Here is a 20,261-nt window from a genome sequence, read left to right as displayed (position 1 = left end):
ATTCTTTCTTTGTCTACCTGAGTCCACTTACACTGAATTTAAGATCTAAAATATTATAGTTTAATTGGATGAAATTCAAACCAAAGTTTAGTATCCATTCATGCAAAAATCAAGGACAGTTACAAAGGGCTTAAAATCTTTTTTATGTAACTGTAACCTGTAGTCATTTGTCACAGAAGTCAAATGTAACATACACAACTGCGTAAAGAGTATACAGCATAAAGCTGTGCTTCTTAATTAATTTTGGGCATTCCCTACCAGCACTTACAAAAATTGTATAGTAAACACATTCCTAATAGAAATATAAAAGCATATATTGCTAACCTCCTTCGAAAAATGCCAGCTACCTGAGAATTATGCTGATTTTCTAGCTTTAGTATATTCTGAATCATGTAATTTAACAAAAGAAGAGAATAGGAGGGATTTTTAGGCAGTGAGTAATTATATTGTTGTTAAAGTGATTCATACAACAAAACCAATTGGTGATAGGTGGTCAGATGGTGCTGGGTTTTCCACCTGACCATTTCCCCGACTCGCTTGTTCTCCCTTCTTCCCTATCCCCATGGAGCAGAATGGCGCTGCATGTACAGCACTCATTCATGCATCTTTAAGTCTCTTGATGTTGGAAAGGATTGTAAAAGATCCATTCCAACCACAAAAGTCTAACGTGTACATAGCCTACGACTCCTGAACCCAAAAAGGAACGGGGAGAAGATGTAAGCACCTGCACCGGAGCGATGAGGAGACTCATGGACATTGCAGAACTGGAGTAGGACACTTTACAAAGCAAGTGAGCTATATTGTTCAAACACTATGTACCAAAAAAACTTGGCCTCATTTTAATTTATTAAATGTGAGGGTAGCATTGTAGGCTTCATGTTTCTTTCAGGAAATCTTTCTTTTTTTAAGGCACATTACATGACTCAGGTAGCTATGATGTTCATCACCCTTTACCAAACCTCTTGGTTCTCTCATCCTGACACCATTCCCCTTCAATAACCACAAGACACTCTATTTCGTAAATGGCCTCTCGAGCTGCTTCATTGCCATACCCCCTTTTAAAATTAACCCATTTAAATCAAACATTTTAAATAACCAGGTCTTAATGACAATACCACACTACAACCATAAACAAATATCACAAACAAACAAATAACAGTATCGACAGTACCATAACATTGTTTGAGTCCACAAAGGCAGGCTCACCCAACTATGCCACTTTTTGGAAGTTTGCACCCATATGTAATTGTTCCTAGCCGCACCTTATTCCACCAGCTCAGGAATAAAGACCTTTCTTGCAGCCCCCTTTTAACAACCACTACTAAATTAAACATCCTGTACATTTAATTTGAAGAGATGTCTCTCCCATCTATTTCTCATCAATAATGCCCAATAATGCCCCCAAAAATCTCAACCAACACTGTGCGTGAGCGATAACCTCACACTTGCATGCTCCCCCAACACCCAGAGGGCTTGCTGAATAGCTTCCTGTATACATAACACCACATATTGGTTCCAATTCCACTTCCCAAGTACTGCCACAGCTCCACCTCCAATTTCTTATGTCGTCCCATTTTGGACCCATAAAGTAACCCACTAAAAGCAACCCATAAGAAAGCCAACCCAGTTATCTGCCAACTAAGAAAAGGACAATCCTTCTGCAACCCTGCTCAAATACCTCTCCTCTGACCTCTGACTCTGCTCCAACTTCCCATACAGCAAGTGCCATTCCCTCCATACTGTAGCGTAAGCTTGCAAAGTCCCCTTCCTAACCGAGCCCTAAATTAAACCTGACAAGGTTTCAGCACAAGCATTCAAAGTACCTTTCTGCAAGGCCGACCGGACGTTTCTGCCTCTAGCACCAATACCCAATATGAGTCCCATTGAACTGAGCATAAATCAACACAATGAACTGTATACAATGCAAAACCAAGTACCGCATCAGACAAATAACTGGCAGCGATGAGTCAGAAAAACGTTTCACTGTCTGCACCACCCCCAAATTATCACAGTGGAATCAAAGCTTCTTATTCGCTAGTAAATGCCCCACAGCTCCACCAACACTACAATGAAGAACAATTCCAGCAACACGTTTCCCAGCAAACCCACCTTCTTCCACTCAACCAGTCAGACCTCCTCATTCTTCTTTCACTGAAATTATGCCCCATAACTGATGGACACTGCCGTGTCCATGAACAGCTCCAGATCCATTCCAGAAATGAACCGAATGCTTCCATAGAGGCACATGATATTGAACCCATAGGCAAACATAGGCCACAAAAGTGGAACCTTGCCACCTTGCAAACTCTCCGGATGTACCAACAAAAGGTGAAAGGCTGATTCAATGTTCGCCTTCTCCACTAATGCCCCACCTCCTAAGTGTGACACCCACCTAACCGCAGCATCAAAAGGCGTGTAGGACACCAACCGCAATCCTGGATCTATCACCACGTTCACCAACTCGTCCAGAGGAAACAAATGATGATGAAAAAAATGATGATGTAAACAGAACTTCCCGTTCCTTTTTGGACACTAAACTCAATGGGGACATCACCTGCACTGGGACAGCCTGGAACGGATCGCCCATCCTCTCCAACTTCTTCATCAACTTAGCCGTCACCACCTCTGGTTGGCCCAGTGGTGTCAACAAATTTCCCATTCACGGTGCCAGACAAGATCCCCTGGCAGAAGATGTCCTGGGCAGAGTGGGATTCTTCTCAGCTCCTTCCCCCTCAGCACGCACAATTCCTGTGCCTCTACCCACAGCAGGACCCAGGCCAGAGCACACCCTAACCACCACACTGTGTGGCTGAACTCTCCCACTGCAAGGTGATACACCCTGCCAGGTGGGGCAATGAGGGCATGTATTCCTGATCCTGCAATGTAGCAGGGCTGGAGGCCAAAGGGAGAGACCTCTGCTCCCGCACTTGTGGGCTCCACCTGCGATAGGGATTCCTTCCGGGCTTTGACTCCTCTGTGGCAGATGACTGCCTGGCAGGGGAGCTCAGAAAGTCTTCTAAGGGACTCCCTAAGTGGCGCCAAGCCCAGGAGAGAGTATCAGTGCTCAGGCACTCCAGAGGGTGTGCCCTCCAAATCCGCAACCTCATCGGGCCCCCAGCTGGAGGACCCTACACCTCCCCTAGCAATATGCAACCATACCTCACCCTGAGCCATGGCTTTTGCATGCAGACAATCCAAAAGCTTAGTTAAAGAGGACATGGTAAGTGCACCCAACTCTTTACTTTCTTCAAAATGACCCCCCTGCTTTCGATCTATTCCTTTTTTAAAACCCTTTCCTCACTCCTCCCAACCATTTAATCAATCCCTAACCTCAAAAATGGAAGTCAAAAATAGAAAAGAATCTGGGGGTTCTTGGTGATCATATATTTAATATTAGCATACAATGCTAGCAAAGTACTTTCTTGTATTAAAAGTGGAATAGACTGCAGAGATGGAGATATTATCCTGCCCCTGTACAAAGCATTGGTCAGAACACATCTGGAATATGCAGTCCAGTTTTGGGCACCAGTTCACAAAAAGGACATTGTGGAATTGGAGAGAGTGCAGAGAAGGGCAACTAAACTAATAAAAGGAATGGAGGAGCTCAGCTATGAGGAGAGATTAGCTGAACTGAATCTATTCTCCCTTTAGAAGAGATTTAAGGGGGGATATGATCACCCTGTATAAATATATAAACGGTCCATATAGAGAACTCTCTTTCCAATTATTTACTTTAAGGTTATTATAAAGGACAAGGGGCACTCTCCAGGTATGAAGTATTGTGGAATAAGTTCCCACAGGAAGTAGTTTTAGCAATAACTATAGATTGCTGTATGTTTTTCTAGAAGTGCAAAAATATATTGGTATTAACGTAAAGACAACAGAGACTGGTAAAGCAGGGAACATCCTACTGCCTCAAGAGATCAGGAAGGAATTTTTTAGGCTTTATAGGGATTTTTTTGTCTTACTCTGAATCAGCTTTTTTTGTAGGGTTTTTATCTGGGATATATTTTTTCCCTAGTGGTTGAACTAGATAAACTTATGTCTTTTTTCAACCTAACTATGTAACTATGTAAAAGATATTGCCAACTTCTCTACTTTCCAAATGCTATTTATGGTTGACATGGTACAATGTTTAACTGCTTTACCTTTCCTGTTACCATAAAAATAGTATTTATCTTACTATTTATTTCAGTGGAATTTTATTATTTAATCCACTTTTTCATTTACATCATCATTTTAAATTTCTGTAAATTTCCAAATAGCAACCCTAATTCCTTCCTGTTACTGTTATTTGTAATATTTTCACACTTCATATGCTGCTTGGATTGCACTTGTGTCGCAGTTCTATAACGTTGTAGAACGCCTTGCCTTATTTTCATTCATACCGAGATTACTACTTGATACCATTTAGAAAATCATTGCTTTTCAAACCCACAGCTAATACACTAATAGAACCAAGTCATTACAATGAGGTTCACAAGTAGGTCAGGTTCCATTGTTATTTCCTGCGCAATTCAAGCTTTATGTTCTCTAGGAATGTTAAGACATTTTCTTCTAATATGGGTATAATGCATTACGTTGATATTTCACCAAGGAACTATTTAGCTTCATCATCAACCATCCCAAGAGACGTTTGCTATATTGCATGTTACACCTTTCTAATTCAAGCATGCAATAAAATTGCCTTATGAAATTAAGGGGTGATTCTTTATTTCTGTGTAGATAATAAGAAATACTTAATTCAAAGATGAATAGACTCATCATATGCTAAAGGTAGCACTCTCTATTCACAAACTATATTAACTCATTGATATCTTGGCTTGCTATTACATGAAGTATATGAGTTTCAGTAATGGCTCTTTAGAGATACATGAAAATCGTTTTCCATAATGTTCAATTAAGAAATAATGGAGGTGAAAAAATTTGTACCTATAAAGATTGATATTTTGCTGTTGTAACACTTTTTTCCTGTAAGTTCAAAGATCTAATTATGGTGCTTCTAGGATAGATCCTTCAGTCAGTGTACATTGTAAAATGTTTTGTTAAGCATTATAATAGAAAGGTATTTTTGGAAAAATAGGTTGTCCACTGTTCCCAGGCCCTTAAAAAACAGTGTTTTAGTACCTTGAGATGTATCCTCGAGTAACATTGGGATTACACTACTTAAGATGTTCAGGCTTTTCACCTACCAAAGTGAATCATAACTCCGCATGATAAGTGGATGAAGTCAGCAGAGTTGCATCTCACTAACCTGGGTGAACATTTCCATAAAGACTGAAAATCAATTTTGCTAAATGATCAGGTTAAAATTTACCCTGATTTTTGTTTTTACGTAAACAGAACATAAAATATGGATGGAAGCTGTGCCTAGAAAAGAAAAATGATTGATTATCAATATTGTCTGAAAGCTCAATAACTTATTTACTTTATATTATTTTGAACTATGTTTTGGATTGGAGGTGGCCAACCAGATTATTACCTGGATCCCATTGCATTCTTGGCACCTAGAATCAAAAAACTGTGAATGCTTTAATTCAGTAGAGGATAGTATGAAAATTATATATAGTTCCACCTTTGAGGCTCCCAGAGAGTTGGACAATAGCATTGCATCTTTGTGTATTTAGGTGCATTCAAAATATGAGGATAAGTGGAAACACAGAAAGCATTTTGACACTCTAATCCAGAACATGGTGGGCTGCCCACAAAGAGTTTCTAGGCCATGTGTTAAGCATTAGGATTAGCAATTCAGGGTTAGTAACCTACTTGGAAGGCATAATAATTTCTAATACATACCTACTAACAGCAATTTACATAAATTTTAATTTACAATTATGCACATATTCATGCATGCTTTCTTAGGCACATTGTGCCTTATATTGCGTTGTCTCTTAATTTACAATAGGCCTTTCATGGATTCATGCATCGAAAACATTTCTAACTCATCCCGTCAACATATGTAGAAAAAAAAAAATAGGCAATTTTTATTTCGCTCCCTTGAACTGAGGGACGGGTGCAATGGTTTACTCCATGGTTTTGGGGTGCCGATGAAAAGGAATGATAGCACACTGCAATGTATACAAGGAGCATTGCATTCACTCGTTAACACCCAAAATAATTCACTTTATTGCATTTACATTTTTTATGCATAAGACATACAATAATCGGACCCTAAATATGTTTGCAGACTGGGACAGAAAGTCTTAGAAACAGTTTCTCTAATCTGTGCAAAATAGTTCCAGCTATGGCTTAAACCCCAAGACAAAGATGGAAATAATTTTGTGGCCTCAGCAGTTTATTTGATGCTATTTATTTCAGTGAATATTATGGAGGAACACATCTTTGGTATTATGGTTTTGTAAATGTTTTCAGTATCATTTCTGGCTGTTTAACTTCAGAAAACTGAACATATGTGTACCTTGTTATTTGATTGATAAGTTGCATTAAATTTTAGCAGTGAGAAGACAGACTCACTAACCGGCTTAGTTAAAAACAGAAAGTTTATAAAAGTTACATCTACAACAGGATCACATTTTTTGTATAACTAAAATGTATTAAAAATACTCCAGCTATAATATTCTGAAATCCTGCTGAGTTTTGAATTTAAGTTTCATGCAGTTTCAGAGACTGAAATCTGATTAGAAAATTAGAAAAAACAGAAGACAGACGTACAAGTAGCTCCATTAGTAAAGTGAATAGGATGATCACAGAAGCAAAAAATGTATTTCTGGATTCATTCTTACGTTTGAATAATTAAAAAGAATGGATTAAAAGTAAGACATCTGCAGTATGTGATGGATGTAGCATTACAGCTTGGCTTTCACGGCTATTGCAATGAGGAAAATCGATTATGCAGTTGTCATAAGATAAATGGCAAATTACAATTAGGATGTTGGGTGTCAGTTGCCAAAAGTGAGATTTTCCTTTACTTTAGGATGATTTCCCCTACTGTGTCTCTATCACAAAGTAAAAAGACCACGTGAATGAGAATGGGCTACTTACTCTAAATAAATCGAAAAATAAAGTTTTTAATGTCATGGAATAAGTGGGGATGAGGTATAACCCCTTCCTGATGTTTATTACAGTCTCGCTTCTTTACTAGTCCTGGCAACCATTGCCACCAGGGCAGCCAATGATGGGAAATCCAAAATGTTGGGTAATTATTACATAATATTAATATTAAAACAGGAATAGAAGGGAAATATTCAGATGAAGGGGTCTGGCATGGTGACAGCTATTTAAAAGAGGTCCTCTTCCTCCTTTGGAGAGATTTTCTCTTACTTGCTGTTACGTCTCCGGGAAATTAAATCAGGGCAAATTTCCACAAACAGGCAGACAGCAACAAAGCCTAGACTAATACCTGAAAAACTAACAATTTAATTGTTCCCTACTCTATCCAAAACTGAAAAAAAATCATTTTTGGCTTTAGATCTAATTCTAAGGAAACCTGTACTGAGAAAATGGGGAGGCTTCTGTTGCTGAACACATTTTTTTAAAGAGGTGCTCCCTGATTCCCTTGTCACTTTTTTAATATCATTTTATTAGGAAAGGGATATATTGTCAACAAATTGCAAGACATACAGCAATTCGGGACAAATATATAATGGAGGAGTGAAACAATGTGCTCTATCCCCAATGTGCATACCCCCTTTAGTTTAATACAGTATTAATGATAATAATCTGGAAGGACACTCAGAATGTGCATAACCTAAGTTACTCTTTTGGAGTGTTTTTTCTTCCTAAAACAAATTTTTGTCATTGCAAATGAGGGAAGGTTGTCCAGTAGAAAAGAACAAAAAAATGGTTGCAGATGCATTAATTACTTACCATGGATCCTCAAGTCCCCAATGAGAGTTGAAGGATAGGCAATCAGAAGTATGGGGCCCTGAGGAGACCAAATGGGCTATAGTGGACATTATAAAGCTTCATACAGATGCTGTAGAGAGTCACTGCAATGTCTGCAAGATTATTTCTGTCCTGACTTTCTGGCAAGCTGTTGGACAAAGATACACTGCAATTGGCAATGGATGGTGATGAGCAGCATTTTACTGCTCTTATTGCAAACTTCATAAGAAGACCTATGTTGTTTAGCTAATTTGACTTTTAACTGTGACCGGATGGGGGGAGTCAATGGTTACAAGCTTCTGCTCACATCCATATGAAATGTACATTTATGTGTGTGTCTAATGACATCCTTAAAAAACCCTTTATTTTAGACTCTCTCATGTAATGATGGTTGATGAGGGTATAAAAATAAAATAAGGTATGGTCAGGGAGATAGCAGAAGACCACAACATTAGTTTTAATGTTTACAACTTAACATCTGAACTTTAAAGGAGATGATAAAATGTTTTCTGTTGCATATAAAATATCCTAAAACAGCTGTAAAAGTGAGCCATGTGTTTTGTGTGCACTGTGATTAGGAAAATAGCGTGAACATAAAGTACAAACTATTGGGACAGTAATAGAAAACTTTGCCTAGGGTGGTGTTAAATCAGCCCCTGCATTCTAACATTCCATGACGTCAAGAGCCTTATCAATATTAAACTGCGTCAGACTCTACCCCCTCTACAATATGGTCATGCATGCTTGCTTTTTTTTTTAACACTTTGGAAGCTGATGGCAATAAAATTATGTTTAATGCATTTTCCATAGATTAAAGATGTTATGCATGAAATTGAATCCTGACAGAATTTTTGATGTATTTTCCTTTGAAAGCATTAATAAAGCATCCTTCTAAAACATATAGGAGAGTAAAAAAAAAAAAGAACTCTTCAATGGTTAACATTACAGAACTGGATTAAAACAAACTGCACTTGCTATTAAAAAACATCTGATCACATAGAAGCTGATAATATAATATTTTTATTTCCAAAAGATTTATTTATTTATTTTTGCTCTTTATTTTTACTCAGACCTATCATGGCCATTTACAACATCATCGTCAGCCCTATAACACATGGGAGAATTCAGAAAATGCATCTCCTTTTGTTATGCTAAAAGTGGGAAAACAAAACTAAACTGCATGACTGCAATTATTTTTTTTTGGAGCATTTCTTTATTAAATTTTATAAACAGTTCACATGAATCACAACATGTGGCACCAAACAGTTATTGCAGGAATATAACCAAGAAAAGTTATGTTAATTACCGCTATACTGCAAAATACAAAACAAATCAATTCAAAAAAGAAAACAAAGGAAAAACAAAGCAATACAAAACTTCTTTAAGTCCTACCCCATGTACACATTGGATTTATAAAACTGCCCAATCACACTCCTAAGGTCAATCAAATATCTAGAACCTGAGAAAGTATAACCACTACAAAAGAGGAAAAAGGACACATGGGATAACATTGGTTGCATTAAAAACAGATATTTGCCTAAATATTTATAAATATTATTTTTATTTTGTAATGAATTAAAATATGCATAAATATAGATCGAACTAGATTCTTCTTCTGAGTTCCTATAAACAATTATATACAATTTAGTTTTTTTTTTTAAAGCAGTGAACCTAACATCCACTAAAATAATCTGTGGTGGAAAATCTTCCAGGTCCATGCGTTTCGATCGTAGTAATGTTTCAGTGAATGTCAGATTCCCTGCTTTATAAATAGAGCCCTTCATGTTGTTTGAGGTCAATATAACTTGGCAAGTTCTGTGTATGAACCATACATCACAGCACATTTAGTGCATATAGTAGAACATTGGTAGGAATAATTTGCATTAGTGCTGAAAAACTCAATAATTAGATATGCTGTTTGAAATCATCAAGAAATTCAATATTGTTCGAAAGGCGGCTGAGACAATTTAATCCTGCAAAATGGTATTTTGATTTAAGTCCTACCCCATGTATACATTGGATTTATAAAACTGCCCTACCCAATCACACTCCTAAGGTCAAACAAATATCTGGAACCTGAGAAAGTATGACCACTACAAAAGAGGATAAAGCACACATGGGATAATAAAAATAACCTCTACATGGAGCATATATTAAATAGATAGTCCTCACGCCCCATCTAAAGTACCCAATGCACTATTTCATTTTTACATTTCATATCAATTACCTGCAATTACTTTTTATTATAAAGGTGTGTTATTTGTCCTGTTCTACATGACTGTGCAGTGGTGATTATGTTTGACCAAAGACCATTCAAGTTTTACAGATGTTGATAACATTCAAAGACCTGGCCTAATTTCACAGAATTACATTGGACTTAGCGGTCTATTTGAAGAGCAGTGAACCAGATATTTAGAAAACATTGTCTGGGAAAGAATTTTTTAGGTCCATTTGTTTTAAATAATTTAATTTATTTGGCTTAGTTCCACACCAGAGAATGGTGATTTTCACTGCTTTAAAAATAGGCCCCATAGTACTTACTTACCCTTAGCAAAGTGGGATTAAAGTTTTCTGTGTCTATCATCTCTTTTGATGTAGCTGCAAGGTCATTATGAATACTATGCTTAAAAACAACAGTGGGTGTTTCCAAATACCTCCAAGGTGTATATAGCAGCCAAACCCCTAATGTCATAGGTAGTTTGAAATAAGAAAAATAGAAAAGCAGGAGATTTATGACTAGATACATTTATGTACAAATATTAAAGACAATAAAATGGTTACAGGGGTTCACTTCTAGACAAAGTTAAACTGCCAAAGTAAAAGTGGAATAAATTATGTGTATATATATATATATATATATATATATATATATATATATAGTAAAACTGGATCCCGACTCCCAACGTTTGACCAGTATAGGCTTCCTCAGGGGATTTTAGGGGAGAACCTATGAAAACTAATCTGCTTAATGAATTTCCAACTCAGTTTAAAAAGTTAATACTTGAATAATAACCTTTTTTTTTTTAACCATGTCCAGCACGATTCCAAAATTCCAGTCCATATTTCCAGCACACCAGTCTAATCCATAGCTATCTATTAGTACATAACATCTTAAAACTGTACTGCATGCTTACATATTTCAGCCAATTCAGGATTTGATAAAAACAATGATTAACTCTTTCACTGATATAGATGTATTCCTAATACCAGTAACAGCAACACTTGCAAACAAGGCTGCTGACTTTCTTATAGAAGTGATTTGGGCAGCTGTACAGCTTCCTGATCACTTTTATGCTGAGGAAGGTGCCCCCAAATGTGACCCAAGCTTAAATCTTCTTTCCAGGGTGCCCAGTTTCAACATGAAATTTCAGGGTGGGGAGCGATGGTAGATTTGAAAACTCAAATGAGATTTGGAAAGTATCTCCGAGTTCAGAGCTGTCAAATTCTAACTACAGGATAGAAATGGAATGAGCACATACTGTAAGTAAGCAAAAAGGATAGAAGATAAAACGAACTTAAAAAAATATTATGAAACAATACAATTTAACCATGTTTTGACTTTGGTAATAAATTTTTTGTACAGTGATAAGAATATACTCGTCAACCCCCCTCTTCCTGCCTCTTCTTTAATCCTGTTCTCAGGTGACTGTTTCCTCCTAATCCCCGAGTTGCCTGTTGATACAGTTTGATTCTCCTAAAATGTGTTGATAAGTAATGCAGTCACAAGGGAGAAGCACATTTCTTTCTCACAGTGTAATATGAAATAATGCATCCCTTGCATTCTTGTGGACATGTATGATTTTTCTGTATATTTGGCAAGTGATCAGCAGATTAAACAAGTAAAAGGAACATTGCTTCTCCTTGTTGGCCTCTGTGTGGTTCACATGTAAACTCAGCAATCTACTGACTGGTTGCTGATTATATAGAAAAGCATCATGTATGAAGGGTGCCATGGATGTGTTCTTTCATATACAGTGATTGGGCATGGTGGAGGGTGGAGTGCTGGGATAGGTTGTTCATGAAGTTACTTTCTGGGCTCCTTGGTTAAAAAAGGGTAAATGCTGGATAATCCCAGAGGAAAGGACAGACAGGAAAAATGCCTAGCTGTTGCATATTAGTGCCTATATTTAGATATCTAGACCTTGGTTATACTTTAAGGCATGGATTGGCCCAAATATATAAATGGGGAGTACATTTTTATTATGTAACTAAAAAACTGTTTCTATTGATCTGATTAGTGTGCTAGAGCTATGCTGATCTTCCCTGTGAAGTATAAAAGTATATAAAGGAATATTGCCTGTTACATAGCATAGTGAATTATTTCCTTGCAAAAGATATTTCACTTAGTTCACTAGCCGTTTTCAACCATCCAAATACATGCAAAAGATAATGCTGTTTTTTATAGATTTTCCAGCATGTGATTGGGTATTCTTTGCAAAGTGAACCACATTGGCTGAACAAGTATCTATTGCTAGGTAACATTGCCCTTTGGTAAATGAACACCTAAATCATATCCATTGAGTGCTATAGTGTTACAGCCATCGTTCATGGTTAACTCTAGAATAACTAACTATAAGAGCTTTTTAACTGTTGCCTATGGACAATGTTGGGTAATATGTCTTCTCACAGTTTCACAAGTCTTTACAATTTGAAGCTTGCAATGTTCCAGTTCTTTAACTCACCAAAAACTGGGTATTTTATTGCACTAGTTTTTACTAAAATTGTATTATATTTGATCAACAAAAACAGATTTGAAAAACAGTAGGGCAAATATTGTGTGGCTTAAAGAAATGCAAATACCACCATTTAATTCAACAAGGCAAAATATATAAAATGATGGGGTGTTAAGGAATCATAAGATCTAAAATGTGCTCTTCAACACAAATCTGATTTATACATTGTAAAAAAGGCAATTAAAAATATATTAGCCCATTTTCTGTATTCGTAGATACAAAAGCAATCAACATGGGAAAAAAATGGTTATTTATAGAGGAGTCTTGCTATCACTAGTTGTTCACAGTCCCGTTCAAAGGTATTAGAAACGCTTATAAAAGACTTTCTTTATTCAGAAAATGTAAAAACTTTATAAATTCCAAAAGGATGGAAGCCAAATCTTGCCCGCAACATCCTTTTTTTTGGACCCCAAAGGAATCCAAAAGATGAACTGCAGCTGGCCCGCCAGTGAAATAATACAGCGCCACTACTACAATTCCTGGCATCACTCGCGTCTATAGACCAGCGGCCTATGCGTGGCCCCGCATTGGACTGTTTTATTGTTGCAAGTTATGCCGGGAATTGTTGTAGTAGCATCACTCGCGTCTATAGACCAGCGGCCTCTGTGCCTATGCGTGGCCCCGCATTGGACTGTTTTATAGACGCAAGTTATGTTGGGAATTGTAGTAGCGGCATCACTCGCGTCTATAGACCAGGGGCCTCTCTGCCTACCTGTGGCCCCGCATTGGACTGTTTTATAGATGCATGGAATTGTAGTAGTGGTGCTATTTCAGTGAAGAGGGAATTCCAGCCACTCATAACATTAGGCCCCGCAATGGTTTTCTTGACACAGGGAATTGTGGTAGCAGTGCTATTCCAGTTTCAAGTTTGACCAGCTACTTCGTCTAAGTTTTTAAATTTTGTCCCACTGTGTATTTGAGTTTGACACCCCTGTCTTAGGCTGTTTGTATAGTATGGTATATTCAGAATCAGCTGGATACCAAATGCTGTAGATGACAAAATATACTGTATAGTAGACTGATAATATCATTGATGCTCAAGAGGTCCTGACTGTGGTCTTTGTCAGGGCTTTCACAGTCAGGTGGTCTATGGTGTCATCCATAGCATAGCCGCCAGCGCTCTCCATCTGTAAGTGATTCCTGCAGCATTATACTGCAGACATGCCAGTCATCAAAGGCCTCACACTGTGTTCTGCATTTTATTTATATTGTATGCATCGTGGGGTATTTTCAGCAATAAGCAGCTGTTTGTGGGGATAAGTAAACACGTTCTATTACAAATTACAATCATCACAATTACAAATTGGCTCCATAATAAGCATTCTGCTCTACTTTGACAGTACACTAATGCTTATTTACAGTAGTACATAACATTGGTTGCATTAAAAACAGAAATTTGCTTAAATGTTTATAAATATTATCTTTATTTTGTAATGAATTAAATTATGCATGAATATAGATTGAACTAGATTCTTCTTTGGAGTTCTTATAGACAACTATATACAATTTAGTTTTTTTTTTAAAGCAGTGAACCTAACACCTAACAACCTAACCAAAACAATCTCTGGTGGAAAATCTTCCAGGTCCATGTGTTTCGATCGTAGTAATGTTTTAGTGAATGTCAGATTCCCTGCTTTATAAATAGAGTACTTCATGTTGTTTGAGGTCAATATAACTTGGCAAGCTTGGCCTATGAACCATACATCACAGCACATTTAGTGCATGGAGTAGAACATTGGTAGGAATAATTTGCATTAGTGCTGGAAAACTCAAATAATTAGATATACTGTTTGAAATCATCAAAAAATTCAATACTGTTTGAAAAGCGGCTGAGATAATATAATCCTGCAAAATGGTATTTTGATTTAAATCCAGGGCTAAAACAAATGTATCTGTCTTGTGTTCAGTTAATTAAAGATCTATTATTGGACCAAGCAAGCAATTAAATAACTTATTCCACAAAACTGATATGACAATTAGAAGTGTTTAGAAAAACTTTCTGCATTGTTTATGGCTTACAGGTTCAATGGTTTGTCTCATTACAAGTCCTTGTCACAGGAACAAAGCTGAATATGGTGTTAACAGTATACTGCACACTTACTTCTAAATTGTGAGTGATGGCTAGATTTGTTTTCTTTTTTCAAGCTGAATACATTTGTATAATTACAGAAAAATACTGTACTCAAATATAAGCCAATACAAATATATTTACTCAGGTACTTATTTTTACCTGAAAATACTGGAACATGTTTGACACAAGACAAAATGGAGCTGTCACTCTTGCTAGCATTTAAAACAGCAATTGATATGATTGTAATTAAAATTATTGTAAATGAATACATACATAATGTCTTTATTCAAAAACAAGGGTAAACAAATTAAAATCACATGGGCTCAGTCTGTATATCTGTATTCCTCCATTTACAGGTTAAAGTATTTTCTAGTTTTAAGTTGGTTGTAATAAATCACTTGCTCCTAAATATTCTTTTGTGCAATATTGTTGGCCACCAGTAGATAGTGCTGTGACATTATTCACTGTATAAAAACAGCAGAGAGTGTTGGTTACACACTTTACATGAGGACAGACCACCATCTACTGGTGTGACCTGAGTATAAACCAACGTTTCTTTTCTAATGCCATTATAAGAGAAAATTAGTCTCAGAATATACTACTATTTTATTTAATATATATACACTAAATACTGTACTATGGTACAGATTTCTTCTATGGTCTAACCCCCCCCCCCCCCCCCACCCCAAATGTCATGGAGATGAGCAGATCAGCAGCTACTTCATTGCTTTAGTTCTGTGAGTGAGTGTTGTCAGCTGAATACAAGAAATGTGTTACTGATATTATTACCAAGTGAAAATAAAAGGATAAAGGTGAAGTAAAGTGAAAAAAAAAACAAACTAAAATAAACAATCACACCTTAGCACGTGTAAGCAGTAATATATTACATTTTTGTTCTTGAGTTTTGTGTATGTGTCTAAAAAAAGTATACTAATTATTTTTTAAGCTTTATAGGTGCTGTCCTGACAACTGACTGACCTCATAAGTCTCTTGTGAGTTCATAACAATGTCTAACTATAGATCTCCACTGTAAAAGTATACACTTTTGGTGCTCAGAACACTGGTATGAGTTGATTTTTTAGACTCATATCTGAATATTTAAAAAATTACATTTTTTAAGCATGTCTGCTTGCAGAAAGCACTTTATGACTGACACCAAAGCTTTGACACTTCTAGACTTCACCCAGATTGTAGAAGTGTCACCTCTTTATCATCATTACTATTATCTCCTTGCATAACCAGAAATCAAACACAAATTAAAATCTGAAAGCAAACATGTTTTTTTCTACAGCCTGCATTCACACTGACTTTTTAAAAATCAATATTATAATTAATAACAATAAATATGACAATGTTGTGTGCACTTGATTTTGTCATCAACACATTGCCATATATTACAATATATGAATTCCTTCTTACCGTGGTTTCTGTGGTACGTTTTTGGTTTACCATTGTTAACTGCCTGAGTTTAATGATTTAGGATTATACTGTGGACATTTGTTATACAATTTTGTGACGATCAATAATAGCAATTAGGAAAACGGTTTTGCTAGGAAACCTTTTTAATCTATCAATATTCTTAAAATAAAGTAAATATTGCACACCTGTTGTAAGAACTCCTGCAGAATAGGATGTAACTTTTATAGCAGTTGTAGCTACACCAGAATATAAAGTTACTAAAGATTAATTAGTTGCCATCCATAATGTAAGGTAGCAAGAAAATCTGAGTGAGCTGGAAAAAGAATATATTGTATCCTTTTTAATGCATTGTGCAGATACTGTAAATTGTCTTAAATAGAGACATATTAGTAATCAGTTGGTGATGGTCATGATGGAATGGCAACTTAACTCCCACCAGATCAGTTCCAGATTGTATATACTGCATAGCACTATCTATATATATATATATATATATATCTATATATATATATATATGCAAAAGTGTCCACATTATGTAAAAATATTATCATCATTAGATAAGGAATCTAGAAATTCTCTCCTACTACCTAAATGTAAAGTTCCCTGGTGTAATTATTACATGAAGGATAAGGTTTCTTTTCAGCAGCATTGGTTCAATTTGTTTATTTACTATTGATTTTAATTACTAGTTATTAAACAGGCGAGTTCATAATGTAAAAACGTATTTCATATAGTTACTAGCAAGGGATCCATACACAGCAAGGGATCTATATCTACACAGCATAAGCGCTATATTTCTCCCACAATACATATCTGGTCTTTAATTCCTGATATATTGTAAACAAGCTTCAATGCAGGTACATAACTATGAAAGAAGGGTTAGAACCCCTCACATCAATACATTACTTTAATTTTATTATGATTTCCTGCCCCAGTGACAGCTGCTACCCTCATGATCAAGAAAGTCATCAGAAATGTTCCTCCAATGCTTCTCCCAACCTTGAATAGGTTTAATTATCCACGATAGATTTTTGTTAGCGAAACTATAATTTTGCATTCCAAAATTTTGAGCAGGCAAGATAGTGATGTCCTTGCACATCACTTTGTAGGATGCTGGGATATGCCAAGTATTCAGGCATCCCCCAGGGCTGCTGAGACTAAATAAAAGCATCCACAGGGAGTTAAATCCTTGCAGCCCCGTCAATCAACATGAAGATTCAACACCCAGAGGTGGACCAGATAAAGATGACAAAGCCAGTGACTGAGGACAGGTGTGTGAATAAAAAAATGAATTTAGGCAGGTAAGGTTATTTTATTGCATAAGGGACATTGCCTGTCTATTCTGAAACGACCTGCCAAAAATTGGAATATCTATATTTTTAAAACCAGGAAAGGGCACTTGGCCCCAAACAGAAAAACCCTGGTCCCTCATTCTTTCTATCTGTAGGGTGAGCCACAACCCATATTGTCACACTTGAAATGGATCAGGACCAAGATTAAAAGCAATTGCCAACTAGGAGCAAATTATTTTTAAGAAATCCATTCCAGGTTCCAATATACCTCCACAGCCTTAAAACTTGGGAGTACTGCTATGCAAATATCAACAAGCGCCAGTTGTCAACAGATAACGCCTGTTGTTTTTCTCCACCTATGCCATATAGCAGCCCCAATGTTATGAACATTGACCCTAATGTCCAAGTAGTGCATGAGATGGGACATTTTAAAGGGTCCTGGGTTATACGCAAACATATGAGGCTGCTACTGCTTACTACATAATGTAGATAGCATATTCTGTAGTTACCTATTGCCATAGGTTTACTTTATCTGAACTTTTCATTTTCTTTAGAAACTATACCTTACTCTAGCTATACCAGCCGGATCCTTCCTGTTTAAGTATGTTAAGATTATTTATCTATATCTAAGATATTAGAGAAAGTTAGAAGATAATGAAGGTATTTCATTAATTTTCATTCATAGACGATATTGCTAATAGTGCATCTGGAAAAAGTATAAAATAATGATATTTTTTGTACCCTATTAATGTCTTTCCAGCCCAGTCCATGATGGTGATGCTATGGTGATGTGGTTTCCCAGAAATAGTTATTGAAATATTCTTTGCTAGATCTGTCTACTACCTATTTATTGTTGGCCTCCCTACCTAATCCAAGATTCTCAGATTCTACAGTGATGCTGAATTCCAGAAGAAGGGGTAAAATGTCTGTTTGTATTATTTGTCATAGGCCTCTTTAACTGGCCCATTACACTGCTTATAGACATTTATTTTCTTCCGATTTGCTGCACCATCCCCTAAAAACTATAAATTTAAATTTGCACTAAAATTAATTTGCACGTCCTACCCTGATTTTCTCTAATGTAGAAAAACTGGTATTACCATCATCTGTCTTTTTTGCAGTCTGTGTTTTTATTGTAAACTTTTTTTTCTTTTCACTGTCACAAGATGAAATCAGTGAAATTAAATCATCTGAAAATGAACATCTTTTGGGGCAATACACACTTTTAGTGGCATGCAGGCCAACAATATGGAACTACAGGCATGGAAATGTTTCATGGAATATTTCTTTAATAACTTAAATTGGAGCAGACACAATCTAAATGTATTTATCATCATTTACAAAAATAAGTTGTTCATAATGGTAATGAGGCTTGTCCTCGGACACCCACATTTGGAAGGACATCTTTCAATTGATTGCAAATGATTAACATATCTCCATTCTATTGCTCTTGTGGTTTCTGGAGTTATGCGCACCAATGACTTGGTGTCAAAGAAATGACTTTTTTATCTTGTGAAGAGCTTGGCTAATGAATTATTTAACAATCATTTCTTGTTTTATCTATTTTTACCTATTACAATTTGCTGCTTATATCCCCTTGCTTTCCTAATATCTCATCCTATTGTCTTTAACAACCAATCAAGTTTTATTTACAAATCTACCATATTTCACAATAAGCTTCCATCTGAATGTACTGTACTGTGAGATCTTAATGTAAATCTCAATTGGTAGACAATTAGGTTGCAGAACTCTTACAGCATATTGGCTGTATTTCCTGACTACAAGCATGTATTCCAGTGACAGCTTCATGACATTTCTCAAGATGTTTTTCTTGGTCTAAGGTCCTATGATCCCTAGATCACCAGTCATCCACTGGTGGTCCGTGGCTCTGGCGGGTGCACCCCCGGGCAGGGTCAGGAGAAGGACCCTGCTGGGGGGACGCACAGGCCACAGCCACAGACCATGTCCCCTGTACAGATCCCAGGCTCCTATCACAGGCTGAGACTTGCGGTGGGAGAGTTGGCGGGTTCTGGCATCATGACATCACTAACGGGGAAGTTTCTTTAAATTTAGTGGTCCGTCGGTCTGAAAAGGTTGGTGACCACTGCCTTAGATCATGCCTTCAAACTGTTGATTGAAACAGTTGCTTTAATCTGGCTTTCCAGCTGCCCATTCCACTAAAACAGCCCTTACTAAAGTGACCAAGGACCTCATCAGAGCTAAGTCACAAGGCAACTTTTCCCTCCTCCTCTAATCAAAATCATGCACTCTATTGGTATCAGTGACACTGCTCTCTCTTGGTTTGCTTCCTATCTGTCTGACGGCTCCTTTCGAGTTTCTTTCAATGTTAATTTCTCCTCTCCCACTCTACTCCCTGTTGGTGTTCCCCAAGGGTCAGTCCTTGGACCGGTTCTCTTTTCTCTGTACATCCCCTCACTCGATAGTCTCATATCCTCCTTCCAGTACCATTTGTATGCTGATGACACTAAAATCTATCTGTCCACCCGACTTGTCCCCCTCTGTCCTGGATAAAGTTTCTTGCTGCCTGTCAGCCATCTCATCATAGAATTTCAACCAGGATAAAAACAGAACTTATAGTCTCTTCCCCCGCTCAAATTCCAAATCGCCCCCTGACATATCTCTAACTGTTAACAACCCCTCAGCTACCTTCGATTGTGCCCCCTGCTTTACCTCCCATATTCAGAACATTTCCAGGTCCTGTCACTTTCACCTGTGCAACATCTCCAAAATCCGCCCCTACCTGTCACCAGAGACCACCAAAGTCCTTGTACATGCTCTTATCTCTTGTCTGGACTACTGTAACCTCCTCCTCTCTGGTATTCCACTAACCCGACTCTCTCCTATTATGAATGCTGCAGCCAGACTCATCCATCCTTCCCA

Source organism: Pyxicephalus adspersus, chromosome 7, assembly GCF_032062135.1.
Source record: "Pyxicephalus adspersus chromosome 7, UCB_Pads_2.0, whole genome shotgun sequence".
In the NCBI taxonomy this organism is placed as follows: domain Eukaryota; kingdom Metazoa; phylum Chordata; class Amphibia; order Anura; family Pyxicephalidae; genus Pyxicephalus; species Pyxicephalus adspersus.
Note: the sequence above shows the minus strand (reverse complement) of the source record.